Raw genomic sequence first — 16,286 nt, forward strand, 5'->3', positions numbered from 1 at the left:
TCAGCAATGAAAGCCAACTGTATGTACATGCCCCAAGTCATATGAAGTCAAAGTAATAAAAGAGGTTGTATCTTTCCCCCCATTTCCCCAACTCTAAAATGTTCAGCACGAAGGAAGCATACTTTTGATTATTAAAACATCATGGAAGTGGGCCTCCCTGCTGGCGCAGCAGTTGAGCACTGGGTTGCGAAGCTTCCCACAGCCTCTGCATCGCCAGTTCGATCCCCGGCCACAGGGCGAGGGTCCCACATGGCGAGCAGACCTCTCCTGCCGCCCGCTGCTCCCCTCAGCAGTGTACTTCGGTCCTTCTGGCTGCTGTGCTCCCTGCTCTGGCTCTGGTGAATTCTCTCACCCTCCCGCGCTTCTGACTGTACCCAGTGCTTGTATAAATAAATAAAAATAAATCTTTAAAAAAAAAACATCATGGAAGCAACATTGCATTCTAACATTATATAGGTTTCAGGTATCTAAGTTTCATTGTATATCAACATCTTTATATACTACATTAAATTCTGCAGTAAAAGTCCAGTCCTATCCTTCACCACATAATTGAAGCTTTTATCCAGTTTAGAATAGCTCACTCCTCCTTTCCATCTAGTAACCACTAATTTGGTGGTGTAGTCTACAAGTTCATTTTAATTTTATTTAGTTCATTTATTTTATGTATGTCATATGAGTAAAGTCACATGAACACCTTTTAATATAGAAAGGTTTGCTTTCAACATTGTATGTATATAATATGAATGATTTATTTTACCTATATAGACATAATTTTTAAAGTTTATCTTTTCAATACATTTATTGTTGCATTTTTTCACTTCTTATAAAAGGACGTGCACACATTATCTCAGAACGGTATTGCTTGACCTAAGGTCTTTGAATCATGGGGATTTACTCTTGTATTCTTGAGAATCTGTGAGAAAAGCTATATATTTTTCTCCATTCTGATTGTCTTCTGAACCACTTATATTAGCGCTCCTTATACATTTCAGAGAATGCAAATCATGGAAAGATGTTACAAAATGTGCTCTGAATCAAAAGGTTTTAGGAAGGCCTGGGTTTCTGCATTTCTGATAGAAGCCATCAGTGGTATTATTTTGAGTGGTAAAGATCAAATGCAAGATTGGAGCCTATGATGTCGCTTCCTGCCCTGTGTCTGTGTGAGTGGTAAGATGGGACCCCAGCTGCACTGCTAGCATTGTCACTACGCAAAAAGGGATTAAGATGGATAACTACTATTTGGTAACCTTCTTGTTGCCATTGGCAAGAACACTTATCAAAGCAGAAGTAAAATGAATTTATTGGTACACATATTCAGCAAACATACCTGCCTCAGGGAGAACAAGAACTGCAGGCCCCTTGCCATCAGAACTCTCTAGCACTGCTTGTAAGTCACATCCGCACCGTTGTCCTGACTTTTTGGGTATATGGATTTCTTTTGGTAATTGGGAAAGTCGCCACTGGTGGCATCAGATTTACTCCATTATCCTTACTATACTGTGTTCTTCCATCTCCATCAAACTTGTTTTGATTCCTTTGCTCTCTCTTATTGTCAGGTGTCCCCTGTGCTGGGATTGTAATAAGCTTTTGAAACCCTGACACTCACAAAGGAACTACACAAACTCCTCCCACTTGCTGTGTGTGTGCATGTGCTTAAGTACATAGTTTGTGTACTCATGAGAAACTATAACCTAAAAACCAAAAAATATTTCTATTTACCAATAGTTAGGTAAATTTCTATTTACCAATTAGTTAGATAATACTACTAGTATTATCTTTTCACCTACCCCCCTCTTTTTAAATTTGTACTCACTTATAAATTTTTCTTTGTTCTCAACTACTAGTAGACGTAGTCTTTTGGAATCAGGTGAGAACCAGGTCAGATTCTTTCTGCTGAATCACGTGGGTGATAACCCTGAAAAGAAAAGAAAATAGACATTCAACATAAAACAGTCAGCAACATAAAGTTCTTCTTAATTTGTCAGGTTTTGCATGCCTTTAAAATCTCAGAACTTTAAATAGCAAAATTCAGTGTGTTCTTTCGAAATTAAAAGAGCACACTTTTGGATGAGAATATTTGCAGAAACTGAATCATAAATAAAATATGACTTTTGGCAGTGATTGGAATGCCAAAAAGAAGACATCAGAGCTATTTTCAGAATTATCATCTTTCATTTAAAAGCGAAAGTGTGGGAGACTGCCTGGCAGAAAAATCCAATTGGGCTTTGAAGTCGAACAACTTCAGTTTGCATCTTAACTCTGCCATATTCCAGCCCTGTGATCTAGAGCAAGATGTGTAGTCTCTTGGATCCTATATCTTTCCCTACTGTAATGATATCTAGCTTGAAAAATTGTGAGCATGAAACAAACAAAAAAGAAGCATAAAATGTCTTAGCCGTGTTCAACCCACGATATCTGTTCCATTAGTGATTTTTTAAAAATTGTGTAGGGGAAAGATGAGGAGAGTAAAGATACTGGTACCCCATCCAAAATTAGAGCATTCTTATGAAAACGTCCATAAGCTTAAATAAAATAAAATGGAGCAGTTAACACTAATTTATATGGAAAATTTTTGACCACTCCCTGTCCCCCCAAAATACCCTACCAAATCATACCATATAACACAGGAAGTCTAAAATCATACCGACATACAGTAAAAACAGAAATGACATATGCATAGTCTCGGAAAGTAGTTTCCAGGGAAGGATTTTGGCGCAGTCACTCTGACTGCTTGGGGTGCTAGAATGGCTAGCAAAATAAAATGCTGAATGCTATTTTCATTTTTTGACTTTTGTCATAAAAGTGGGGGGTGTCTGAGGATTTCTTTAGTTTCTGAAAGCAGGTATTGCTGACTTTTGAAAAGTGGGGATACCGACTGACGATGTGATAGCAAAGGGTGACAGTTGAGGTCCCAAACCTGCCATAAGATTTGTCACTGTGACATAGGAGAACCACCTCAGAGTCCTCCTCCCAAAGTCCCTATCACAGGAATATTCAGAGCAATGAGAAATTCTTGTGAAGGAATACAGGGTCAGACTGATTTGATTTACTTGTTAATTTACTAACAAATATTTATTTCAGGTCTTGAGTTTATGAACATTTACTAATATTCATAGTTCTCATTTCTGGCTCTACATTTCTGTACCTCTTGCATTTCCCCAAAACACATTGAAGAATAATTTCAGTACACCCAATCTGACCTTATGGAACCTGTGTGCTTTATACTAACTAAATTTGTGGCTAAAAAAAAGTCAAGCTTGAGAAACAATGTAAAATTTGAAAATAAATTTGAGCACTTTAATCTTTTAATGGTATTTTATCTGCCACAAGGTTCTCTGTGGCAGCTATGGATTTGTTTTTTCCTTGGTTATTTTTGTGCAACTTAAATTTATAGAGAAATATTCTAACCATCATCCTAAGCATTTGAAATGTAATAATACTTGCCAACAATTCTATGAGATGCCTAATAATGTTATTCCTATTTTAGGAATGTGGTAAAAGGACTCAGAGAGGTAAGTAGTTTCTTCCCAGACATCCTATTGGGTAGAAGGTGGAAAACTGGAACTTGCTTTCCTGCTTTGGAAGGAATTGATGATGATTAGCAGAGGATTTAGAGGCTAATAAGACATCATTCAGGGAATGAATAGTTAATGCATTTTACTTATAAAATGCATTATACTTTTACTTTACCTTACTTTTACTTTAATGTGAACATGCTAAGATTTGAATTAGGACGTGTATAAACCTGTAATGCAATAATTTCATTGCTAACTGTAAGGTATGAAATGGCCATATATTTCGGGCTGCTTATGTTGCAGTTGTTACTGAGCTAATAAGTAATATGAAAACCAGAATAAAACAAAAGGGATAAACAAAAGAAAAAAGTTTTTCTGACACTTGTTTAAATAGTAAGGACTATGTTATTTGGGATTACCATGACAGGTATTAAGACTATCATAAATAGGGGGAAGAGATTGGGTTCAACTATGAATATCACAAAGACAGCTGGGACTTATTTGCCAATGGGCTGAATTAGAGGATTCAGTGAATGGAATTACTAAGAAGAACAGCAGGGGAACAGGAAATTCTTGCTAAACCCACTTAACAGGATTCCTAGTGATGGCAGAAAAGGATGACCATTTATCAAGGGTGGAAAATTCTCTCTAAACATACTTAGCGAGATTCTCGCTATAACTAGACAGATCGAAGAAAGGGCGCAAGATGAGGTCTAGAAACAACATGTGGACTTGAAACAAGACTATATTGTCCATTTGAATGTCAGTGAGTGGAGCCACATGTTATCTTCGTTTTGGTATTTTTATTGATTAATTTCATGATAAATGTAATGATATTGGAGCCATTGATTTTCTTCCTATTCTTCATGTAGCCTCTTTCTATTGAGGGTACAAATTTTCACTAGCATTTGTTTTTTTGCTCTGAAATTGCTGAATTTTGTTTTTAGAGTAATTATATCATTCTGTAAATTTGCATTAATGGTCTTTGTGGATGGTTAGATACTTTTTGGTAACTACTGCAAACTAAATAGCTGTTGTACAAAAATATTTAAAATAATTAATGGGATAACAAAAGCCATGAAAATCTATATTATTCTTATGTACATATTTAATTTAGGAAGGAAATAAATCTCTTTGAAACCATATATATTCAGAAACTTCATGCTTGGGGAAAGAATATGTAAAGTACAGTTTCATAATTACTTTAATTATATTTTAAAGTCATTATGTACCTTTGTTTCAGATGTGAAAAATGCATTATGATATTAAATGCCTTTTTCCTGGCTATTCTGTAAACATCATAGATAGTACGAGGCATTTAGTGGCATACATTTTCTACTTCAAATAGCAGTTAATTGTTATTTTTGCAAATATCATGAGACCAAATGATAAGAAGCTAAACAAATGTTTTAAACAGAGTAGCCAAGGTCTGTCTTTTATCCTTCCTATATACATGCATTTCATTTATCTTTTTAAACATTTCTTGTGAACTTACAGAGTCAGAAGGTTTACAAGGCTCTTTTAAATATCCACGCAACCTAAAGTTGTTGATATTTTATTTTTCCCATGCTAGATAATTTAGATAAAGTAACAATGGTGATACTTCCCTGGGAATAGCCTTTAAAATGATAGCTAATATTACAATATTTTTATTAATTAACTAGTAAGTGACTTTATAACTTAAACTTCTTTTAAACAATAAAGGTCAATATTACTGCTGTTAAATGGGAAGAACAGTTCTAATATTCTTAAGAAACAAAGTAGTAGGTAGAACAAGAACCAGTTTGAAAATCCACTTAAAGTTCTGAATACCTTGAGATGAAAGAATCTTGCTTTTTTAATTACCCTTAATAATTAAAATCAGACATTTTAAATGACTTCCCTTTAACTTATACTGCAATGCACTAAAGAAGACATTCATTGCAAAGCTGTATTGAAATCATAGACAATTACTATTTGACACTCTTGAAATTATCTTTCACACAGTAACCATCTTTTCATACACTAATGTACATGTTTGCCAAGATTTTCCTGAATATTAATCCCAGTAGCTATGTTAATTTTTAGGTGAGTACATAATGAAAGAAGAAAAGATGACTACAGCCCATATAAGGAGTCAATTTAGTGGAGCAACCTTGAATAACAAACAATAAAAACTAGAGTGCTACTGAAAATGACTTAGTTCATGTGTTCTAATGGGAGAACTTTTCAATATGACTATTTCTTAGCAGAATGTTGAACTTGATGAATGATGCATAAAGGTAACCAATCTTGTAAAACTACAGCAAATTGGGATTCTGACCTCCAGGGATTATCCCAATTCAAAGTACAGGCTGCCTTATTTTTGTTTCCTGTGATGGGAACTTGCAAATAAACTCTAGAAGGCAAACGTGGAAGGACTTGGCTGTTATTCTGCCTTTTGGGTGTCTGCTTTGCTAAAGGAGTCTCCTTCTCTTCCCATGCCTGGTGATAGCCTCATGCAGGAAACCTGCTCTGCAGGTCATCTTTCAACTGACATCTCTTCTCTCAGGTGGTTCCAGGGACAGTAGAGAAAATCTGCAAAGCAGAGAGGGTGATGTAGGGCTTATCACAAACTTTAGAGCCAGCGATGAGGGCTTGAACTCATTCTTTCCTAAAGCCGACCTTGAATATAAAAATAAAAATGTAACAAAAGCACTTATATCATTGTTCTTTCTGACCATTAAATAATGGCATATATGTATTGGACATAGCACAGTGTCTGATGATGATAAAAAAGTCAAATGTCAGCCAAAGAGTCTGTTTTCAAATGCAACAAAGGGTAGAGATCAGGAATTGACTTAGTATCATCCTACTATTTCTGATCCTCTTTATTCCTAACAATTTTAGCCCATATTCTTAATTTTCCAGTCTACATTTTGTCTTTGCTACATTCTGGAGCATTGTTGAGTCTCGAAGAGTTAATGTAGATCTGTCATCTACCTAGAACTCATACAGGGCAGCAAAGGGCACTAAAACTGGTCAAGGACCTAGCCCAAATAGTTTACCGGTCACTGTCTGAGTTCTTTACCCACATACACAATTACAAGACTACTCAGGCGTTCAGGGAACAACAACAATGGAATTCATTTAACAAACCAGGGTAAAACAAAGAGTTACTGAGGCCAAAAATGGTCATTTACCTCACCTGAAGCAGTGTTCAGTGTTTTTCAGTCCTAAACAAAATCAGCTAAGATGGCATCTTCCCCCCACCTAGGACGCAGAGCTCCTCTCCTGAACAACAGGACATGTGTCCAAGATGCCAGGAATATATCCATATATATCCATATATATTCAAGATGCCAGGAATATATCCATATTCCTGCCTCTGCTGAACTGGAGCACATGGCAGCTAGCCTCTAGGCCACGTTCCAACTCATGAAGATAACAGAAGACACAATAGGAGATGCTCCTGGTGCTGGGGGGATGCCTCAGCACAGCACCAGACTAGCAACACTCGAAAAAATGGCCACACTCACAGCTCAGCGAGGGGCCTGGCTCTGGGTCTCCGCCTTCCCTGCAGGCTGTAACCTCAGCAACACCTGAAACAGTTTCAATCTCATGGATATTTGCAAAGCCTCTTAACTTTTCCTCTCTGAGGTTGGCTGCTGGAGGCCTCCACATTCAGAGGCTAGCAACAACCTTCTGGAAGATCAGTATGGTGGGGGTTGAAATCTGCTGACCCCAAATGCTGAAGATCGAAAAAACCGCTGAATCCCAAAGACTGAATGAATCCATACCACCTTCTCCAGTCCCTTATATTACTTATTGGTAGCTCCTCCCCAAAAATATGATACTTTTTAGCATTTTTCCTGGGGCTATCTATTCTCACCAGCACCCCCCTGCAGGGGCCACCACCTGTAACAGTGTATGACTTCAGCCACTGGTTACAGAACCACGGCAAGCCCATTGGCGGGCAGTAATTTAACACCATCTCTATTACAGGACCATTTTCATCTATGTAAGAACCTTTCAGTCATTCTCATGGATTCCCATGTTTTTTGGTGCTAGGTGACATCCATTTGCTCAATTATAACTGTAAGGGCCGGACTGGCCACAGTGTAGGTTTTCTGATCCCATGTAGACCAGGTAAAGGAGGTGTCAGAGTCCTCAGTGGGTTTTTTGCAGGTCTTTTATTGGGGTTCACCAGGCATATGGCAGGCAGGGGTCCTGGGGGGCCTGGAGGCTGGCAGGCCTCCCAGCCTCCAGCAAATCCTCACTCTATCTGGGCTCTCTGGCGCTCGTTCTGCTGCTTCTCGGCTTCTCTTTTGGGTTCGGCTTGGGCTTCTACTGCTGCTGCTGCTGCTGGCGTCCCCGTGACGCCGCCCTTAAAAGCACAGTCTTAGCTCAGCTGAATCCCATTTACCTATGCCCACACCCTATTCCAGGTGCCCGCCATCAGGCATGCATTCAGGACAAGGATCCATCATTTATCCTGATGGCGGAAGGGCAGAAAAGCCTGACATTTTCTTTACCCTACAATAACTCATTAGCCTGGCCCCTCCCATTTATATGACAGGGCTACCCAGTGTGTCACAGTCCACCCTTCCTCCACATCAATGCCAGAGTTGTCTCTAGAGTCTAATTAGGCTGCTTTAGACTGGAGGTAAGGTAAGATCAATCACAAAGTTATATACCTCAGCCTCCCACTCTCCTGCTCTGAGATAATTCCTCCCACACAGTTCCAGGAGTCCCCAGGACTGACTTTCTTGGATTGTGGCATTTACCATTTTCCTTTTCTGACACAACTTGCAGATGCCACAGCAGCTACTCTGCTGGAGTCAGTCCAAATCTGCCAGGGCTGCCTTAATTGCAGGCTCTTCCACTCCACTCTCCAGTTGCTACAGGAATTTTCTTCCTAAAAAAAGCTAATTGATTCTGAAACACCCATTGAGTTCTCTGACATCATATGCTTTCCCCAGATAGAGCAGGAGCAAGCTATTTCTCCTCTAGCCAGAGACAAGGTGGGACCCAGGAGGAGAGGATGTAGGACCTTGAGGCACCTAGAATGTTTTTCTTTGCTTTCCTCTGCCTTCATGCTCATTCACACCTGTAGGGTAAATGGAAGTTATTGGGCTTTTTCCAACCTCCTGCCATTAGCATCTATGATTGATACCTGTGGTCTTGTACTCATGCCTGATGGTGGACACCTGGAGTAGGGTGTGGGTGTGCATAAGTGGGCACATCTGAACCTCGGAGGTCAGGGATATAAGGTGGTGTCACGCAACCTGCGGGCAGAGGACAGAGTGTGGTTGTGAGTGGCTGCACGAGGAAGAGATTTTGAGAGAACAAGAGAGCGAGCCCAAAGAGACTTCAGATTCTCAGGGGTCTGGGAGTCCTGCCAGACTCCTGGCCCCACTGCCCGCCCTGGACCTGGCTGTCACACTACAAATAGCGTAGAAAGATCATTAAAAGCCTGAAAAAGTCACTGAAGGCTCCAGGACTCTCCTGTAGCTGTCTGCCCAGATCCACAGAGAACCTGCCCTGCTACCTGCCTGCACTACACCACCTTTTCTGTGTCTTGTCATCTTCTCCAGCTCATCTCTTTGTTAATTTTCTCTCTTCTCTCCTCCATTACTCTCTCAAAAAACTCTCTGGATTACTCACTCTTTCCTTATGAACTCCTAGTGTATACAAGAAAGTGTATTGTTTGTAACTAAACTCTTTACATGATTATAGAAGAATGCATGTTTTAAAACTTTCCCTTTCTCTGTTAATGAAATTTACCAGAAACAGAATTCACTGTTACTTCATGGATTTTGTAAACATGTTCTTATTTTAGACATTGTAGGGAGCAGGAATAGACACAGTGCAGGTTTTCTGATCCCCTGCAGACTGGGTAAAGGAGGAGTCAGAGTCCTCAGTGGTTTTTTGCAGGTCTTTTGTTGGGATTTACCAGGTACACAACAGGCAGGGGTGCTGGGTGTCCACCATCAGGCCTCCCAGCCCACAGCAAGTCTTCACTCTATCTGGGCTCTCCGGCCTTCTCTGCTTCTCTCTCGGCTTCTGCTCTCGGCTTCTTCTCTTGGCTTCTTGGCTTCTGCTGGCGTCCCCGTGACGCCGCCCTTAAAAAACACAGTCTTAGCCCAGGTGAATCCCATCTACCCATGCCCACACCCTATTCCAGGTGCCCGCCATCAGGCATGCATTCAGGACCGCAAGGATCTATCATCTATCCTGATGGCGGGAGGGCAGAAAAGCCTGACATTTTTCCTTACCCTACAGACATACTTTTGAAAACCAAACTATACGCCTATAACTTTATTTTTTTTTAATTTTTAAAAAGATTTTTATTTTATGCATATAAGAACTGGGGTGTAAGTCAGAGGTGCAGGTGATGGGGTGGTGAGAGGATTCACCAGAGACAGTGGGGCGCAGAACAGGCAGACTGAAATACACTACTGAGGGGAGCTAGGGCGAGACAGTAGAGGTCTGCTACGCCATGTGGGGATCAAACTCGTGCTGCAGAGGCTGGCAGTAGTTCTGGTGTTGTTTTGGTTTTCAGAGATAAGACTGATAGTACCACGTGTGTGCCCTTCTCTTTTGTATTTCCAGATATGGCTGCCAATTTGTCTATGGGCCCCTGGTGAGCAGGCACTTTGCTTTCATGGGGAGATGATGTGGTGTGCATGGTGGTCACTGTTAGAGACATTTAAGCCCTAAATATGAAGCAGCCCTCTCTCAGAACTGCCTGCCAAGTGGCTTATCTTTTATGGAGAGTCAGCACGACACAGCTCTCTGCCTTAAGGTATCCTGAAGTAATTCTTCATACTTTAATATTTGCATTGCACCACTTTGCTATGAAGACATCCATTTCACTGAAGATATGAGGTTTTTTGGTCTACTTTAAAAATGTGGCATAATAACCTTGACTTTAAATCAAATTAGTAGTTTGGATCTCAGAGATTGCTGAAGGCCTGTTACCTCCTCATCAGGAGACAAGAAGAGAGAAGATTACACTGAGATTGCTGCTTCCTGATTCAATAAGAAAAGTCAGGCACATTTTGCAACAAGCAAAACAATGAGAGGAAGAAGCACCTTTAAAGCATGGATGAGGACCCCTGGGGCCCTGTGCTGAGCCCCACCAGATGAGCTGAATTTTGTGTATCTCTTTGATTAGCTTTTGAGAGTTGACTTGTATTTCTTTGACTTGCTTTCTTGTATTTTCTTCAATATTTTTGATTTTCTATATTATGGGAATTTGGTCTTTGTAGTAATAGAAAGTTAAACTCTTCCATGTTTTTGTGGTTGGAATCTGGCAAGTTGTTCACTCCTTCTGGTGCCACATTCCCTTTAGGCTTCAAGTTGCCACATTTTGTGGGGTTTCATTTTCCCATTTTATTGATTTGAACTAATTCTACCTTTCCAACAACTGACACTTTGGTTTTTATATAATTTTAGATATTTGACCTTTTCAGACTTCTGTAGGTTAGAGCCCTGATCTTGTAGCTGCTGATTCATGGTATAAGGGAAGGACCTGGAGGGGTCAAGTCACCAGTGTGAGTGCTCTGGGTGGGGGTGGGGTGGAGTGCAGCCTCATTATTATGCACTGCTAATAGCCCATCTCCTGAGATACCCAGATCCAAAACTCTGCTCTAGTATGCATTCTCAGTGAGCTTAACAAGGACAGTACCAATCCTGAGTGAAGGAGGTGGGGAGTACAGCCCAGTTCAATGTCTTTGCTCCTTTCACTGGTTACTTGGCCTGCTGGGAGCACCCCCTCTGCACATGTTTCTCCACAGTCAAGGGTATGTGCCTCCAGACCACTCATCTATACCCTTCCTCGGGTCACCAGCCCAGTGCCAGTGCTATGACATTTTATGCACCAACCTCCGACTCCCCACCACCACCCACAAGCATCTCTCTCTGCCCATATCTTAGTCACTGAAGTATGAATATCCTCAGTGTTCTTTCTCATGCATTCTGCCTTGTCTCTGATGTCCAACAGATGTTCCAGTTTCACCATAAACCACAGAGCTCTCTGTGTGTAGTAAGCACTCCACTGGTAACCTAAGGATCCTCTGGGGAACATAGCAAGGAAGGGCCTCTGATGCTATCTTTCATTCTCTTTCTCTATACCTTGATATATGTGGTAATCTATTTCTTTGTATGGATTTGAGTTACTGGTTGGCATGGCATGTTTTCATTTAAACCTGAAAAAAATTTCTTTAGTATATTTGTTAAAACATGTCTACTAGTGATGGATTCTCTCAATATTTATCAGGCACTGTCTTAATTTCTCCTTCAATTTTGAAGGATAGTTTTGATGGATATAGAACTTTTAGTTAACAGTCTCTTTCCACATTCTGAATATGTCATCCTGCTGACTCCTTGTTTATGGCTCCTGATAATAGATTGACTGTTAATCTTATTTAGAATAACTTCTGTGTGAAAATTATTTTCTTTGCTGCCTTCAGAACATTCTCTGTGGCTTTCAGCAGTTCGAACATGACATCTGAGTGAGTTTATCCTACTTGGAGTTTACTGGACTTATTTGAGATGTGTATTGCTGGGTTTTATTTTTTTTTTCATATTGTGGAAGTTGTCAACCTAATATTGTTTCTTTAAGTATTCTTTCTGTCCCTTTCTCTATCTCCTCTCCACTTTATACTTCCACACTGTGTGTGCATTGGTACCCCAGAGGTTCTATTCATCTGAGTTCTATTCATTTAGATTTTATTCATTTTTTTCTATTTTTCCCTTTTTGTTTCTTAGACGAAACAATTTAGGTAATTTCCATTACTCCACTGTAATTTCAATACTCCCCCTCAGCTCCTCTAGTAAATTTTATTTTTCTGTTTATACTTCTCAACTCCAGAAATGCTACATTTTCCCCAATAATATATATATATTTATCAATATTGTCTATTTGGTAAAAATCATAATTCTTTAGCCATGGTTTCCTTTAGATCTTTGAACATATTTATAATAACTGATTTAAAATATTTATCTAATACATACATGTAAACTTCCTTGCAGACATTTTCTATTGTTTTGTCTTCCCTGTTCATCGACAATACTTTCTTGTTTCTTTGTCTCCCTGTCTGTCTATCTATCTATCTATCTATCTATCTATCTATCTATCTATCTATCTATCTACTATCTGTTTATCTATCATCATCATCATCATTTTCTCTCAAAACTTAGCATTTAATAAAGTGTGAAAACTTGAGCTTCTCCTCAAGTTTTATTGTTGCTTTTTTTAAGTGATTTTCTTTGACTAATTGTCTAAACTCTATATTCATTGTTGTGAGATGGCACTGAAGTATCTGTTTAGTTAACTAGTCATTAACTAGCTAATGATTGGGCAGTGATTTTCTTAAATGTGTTGCACCCTTTTTCTCAGGGTCTATGTGCGTGTCTTTGTGCATATCTTTGGGACATGCCTTCAACTCTGTCAGGTTACTATACTGCCTTAGTTTTTACTTCTTGTTTTGCAGGGTCTCAACATTGCCCATAGGTTCTTACCTATGAGAGATTAGGGCCTTTTGAAATCTTTCCTTCATTTGTGCATGGCTTTATAGATCACCTGGAATATATGAGCTTTTTCAAAACCTCCTCTACAGATATCTCATTTTCCAAACTTTCTTTTTAAGTTTTTGTGGCCAGCAGCTTGCTCATCTTAACTGCTATCAATGCCTAAGGTAGCTATAATGTTTAACAGTTGCTGCTTATTGTTTTCAATCAAGTATTCTCAGTAAAAGGCTTTGTTCACAGAGATATCTCTGCATTGATTGAATAAAAACAAAATGTATAAACAGGACTTGCTCAGGGAGTTTCCAGATGAGACAAGTAGTGACAATTCTCTGGGGACTGTTCTTTTTTTAATGTATATCCAAACCAGTTTCTTTCCTCATAATAATGTCTAAGCAGCTTGTTTTCACAGTTGCCATGACTATGAGGCTGTCTATTTTCCAGACTATTTTGGAATTTGGGAGAAAGAGAATAAGTAAAACATCAGAAAATTCACTGTTTTCTCTGTTATTTACTCATTTTATTCATATTTCTTGCAAAAATTATCCTTGGATTGTTGCTAATTTTTGTTTAATATCAGAATTTCTGAGAAAAACTTGACATTTTTAATTTTGCCAATGTTATTGTTTTATATGGAGAAATGAATTTTTAGAGTACTTATTCTGTCATTCCAAAAATGCTTCCTGTGGCCAAGAGATTTTAATTGACTTGTTCAAGGTATGTAACAAGATGAGTCTTTATAGGAACCCAAGTTTCACACCAAATTTAGTGAACTTTCTGCTGTACTAGGAGTACATGTATTGTAAGAAATTCAAGTTAATATGTAAATGCAACTTCTGTGAAAAAGAGAATTTGTGAGAAAAGTGATATTGTCAATAGAAATTAAGTTTTAACTAGATAATCATGCAAGTGGAGGACTGGAAAATCTTCCTCAGCATCTGAAACAAGTCAGGAATAATTCAAAGGGGAAAAGGAAAAAATAGAGTTTCACACACACAGGGTTCAGCCTCCCATGAGTACGTATGTATACCCACACACTCACATGATAACTTAAAAACATAAAATTACTGCATATCCAGCAACCACTATTCTATAATTCTATACATTCTGAATCAGACTCAAACATAGAATAAGAATGCACATCATTGAAAAAGACATCAATTCTGAAACTAACTGCACATATCCTAGTTGCATCACATCTAAGCTCAATTTACATCACATCTTTCATTCATTCTACAATCACTTATTAATGGTTTAGTATATGTACTCCTCAGAATCTGTACTTGAAATTCAGAAACAGCTGAGGACTAGTAGCCAAACTTACGTCCAGTTATATCTAATGAAGCTGGTTCAACAGTTACCATTTCTCTAAAAGGCAGCTCCGGTGTTAGGTGACTCTAAAGTTCTGGACCAGCTTTGGACATCTTATATCTATGTATCGTTGTATCTCACAAGTGCAGTTACGGTTTTGAAATACTCCTAGCTATCATTTCATGTCTGGCTATTTTATTGCGCAGACTAGATCATGGGTTAGGATATTTGGTGTTGAAATCACAAATCTTAACCTCATTTTCTGTATATTATATGTATCCAGGTATGAAAAGTTTGCCCTTTCTCCTCTCTAGCTCTCTAAGAACATCATGCCTTTAAGAATTTTGTGTCAAAAATAAATCATAACAAAAATAAATCTTAGACTCTGTGAAAAATATATTGGTTAGCAGAGGGGAGGGGAAGGGCAGTGGAAGGATGGGTTGAGAGTGTCAACCTATAATGGGAATGGCACCACAATTTTGGTAATGGATGAAGTGAAAATTATACATACATAGAAGTGAAGGTGTATCCCCCAAATTTATGTAGTAATAATACATCAGTAAAAATTTATTCAATAAAAAACCTTATCAATATTCTATTAAACAAGAAAGAGATCTGATGACACCTACTATACATCTTCAATGTTGACTCCTTTCCCTGTGATACATTGATACAAATTTTGTACTAAAGAAACTTAGAACCACCATACATTTATTCCATCAATAATTTTAAATTGAATAGGTATGATCAAGGTGTCAAAGAAAGTTAGTCTCTGTGGAATTATATTACAGAAGAGACATCACATAAAAAGAGAAGATAAAAAATTCTGCAGAAAGCTATGGAAGCAGTTTAGACAAAATGTAGGGTCAAGTCAATGAGTTTCAAGGTAATTACACACAAAAAAATCAGGTGGAAGAAAAAGAGAAATACAAAAGAAAAAAAATCAAGAAAAACTTGAATAGCTTAGAAGTAATGGACAAATTCTTAAAAATGTGCATGTTGAGACTGAAGCAGGAAGAATTACAAGGTAGGAAATTGAAACGACAACCAAAATCTCCCAATAAATTGAAGACCAGGATCAGTTTCATTAGTAAGTTCTACCAAACCTTCAAAGATGAACTAATATGTTTTTTATTCAAACTCTTACAAAAATTGAGTAAAGAGGAAATGCTTTAAAACACATTTTATGAGGCCAACATAGTCTTATACCAAAAGCAGACAAAGACATTAAAAGAAAGAAAATAATAAATGAAATTAAAATTTATACTAAAAGGAACACACATCATCACCAAGTGGGATTTATTCCAGTGATATAAATGTGGTCCAGCATCTGAAAATCAGTCAATGTTATTCGCCACACCAACAAATGGAAATATGAGAATCAAATGATTGTATCCAAAGATGGAGAGAAAACATTGGACAAACTACAACATCCATTCATAACAAAAATCCCTCAAAAACTGGGGATTGGTGGAACTTAACTCAATATAATAAAGTCCGTATATGGAAAAACCATAGCTAACACTATACTTAATGTTGGAAAAACTGAAAGATTTTCCTTTAAGATCTAGTACAAGATAAGGATGTCTACTTTCACCACTAATATTCAACATAGTATTGGACATCTTAAATATAACAGAGAGCGATGTAAAGGAATTCAAATCATGAAAGAAGAGATAAAACTTTTTCAGATAAAATGATATTCTACAAAGAAAAACCCTAAAACTTCACTAGAATACTAACTGAAGTAATAAATTTGTACAGTAAAGTGGCAGGTTACACAATTAGTATTCAAAACTTAGTTGTATACCTACATGCAAATAATGAACTAGTGGAGAAAAAAAATCAAGAAAAAATCCCATTTATAGTCACATCAAAAAGAACTAAATACCTAGGAGTAACCTTGAAAAAGAATTTAAAGAATCCCTACAATGAAAACTGCTAGGCAAGGTTAAGAGAAATAGAAGA

The 16,286-nt window shown here is 38.1% G+C and overlaps 1 protein-coding gene across 1 annotated transcript in view; it reads left to right on the top strand.

Moving 5' to 3' along the window:
• The window catches only part of PXDNL (peroxidasin like), a gene marked incomplete at both ends in the record, with an annotated part of 520,299 nt that overhangs the window by 31,940 nt on the left and 472,073 nt on the right, over positions 1 to 16,286 (top strand).

This window comes from Talpa europaea (assembly GCF_964194135.1).
Source record: "Talpa europaea genome assembly, chromosome: 3".
NCBI classification, from domain to species: domain Eukaryota; kingdom Metazoa; phylum Chordata; class Mammalia; order Eulipotyphla; family Talpidae; genus Talpa; species Talpa europaea.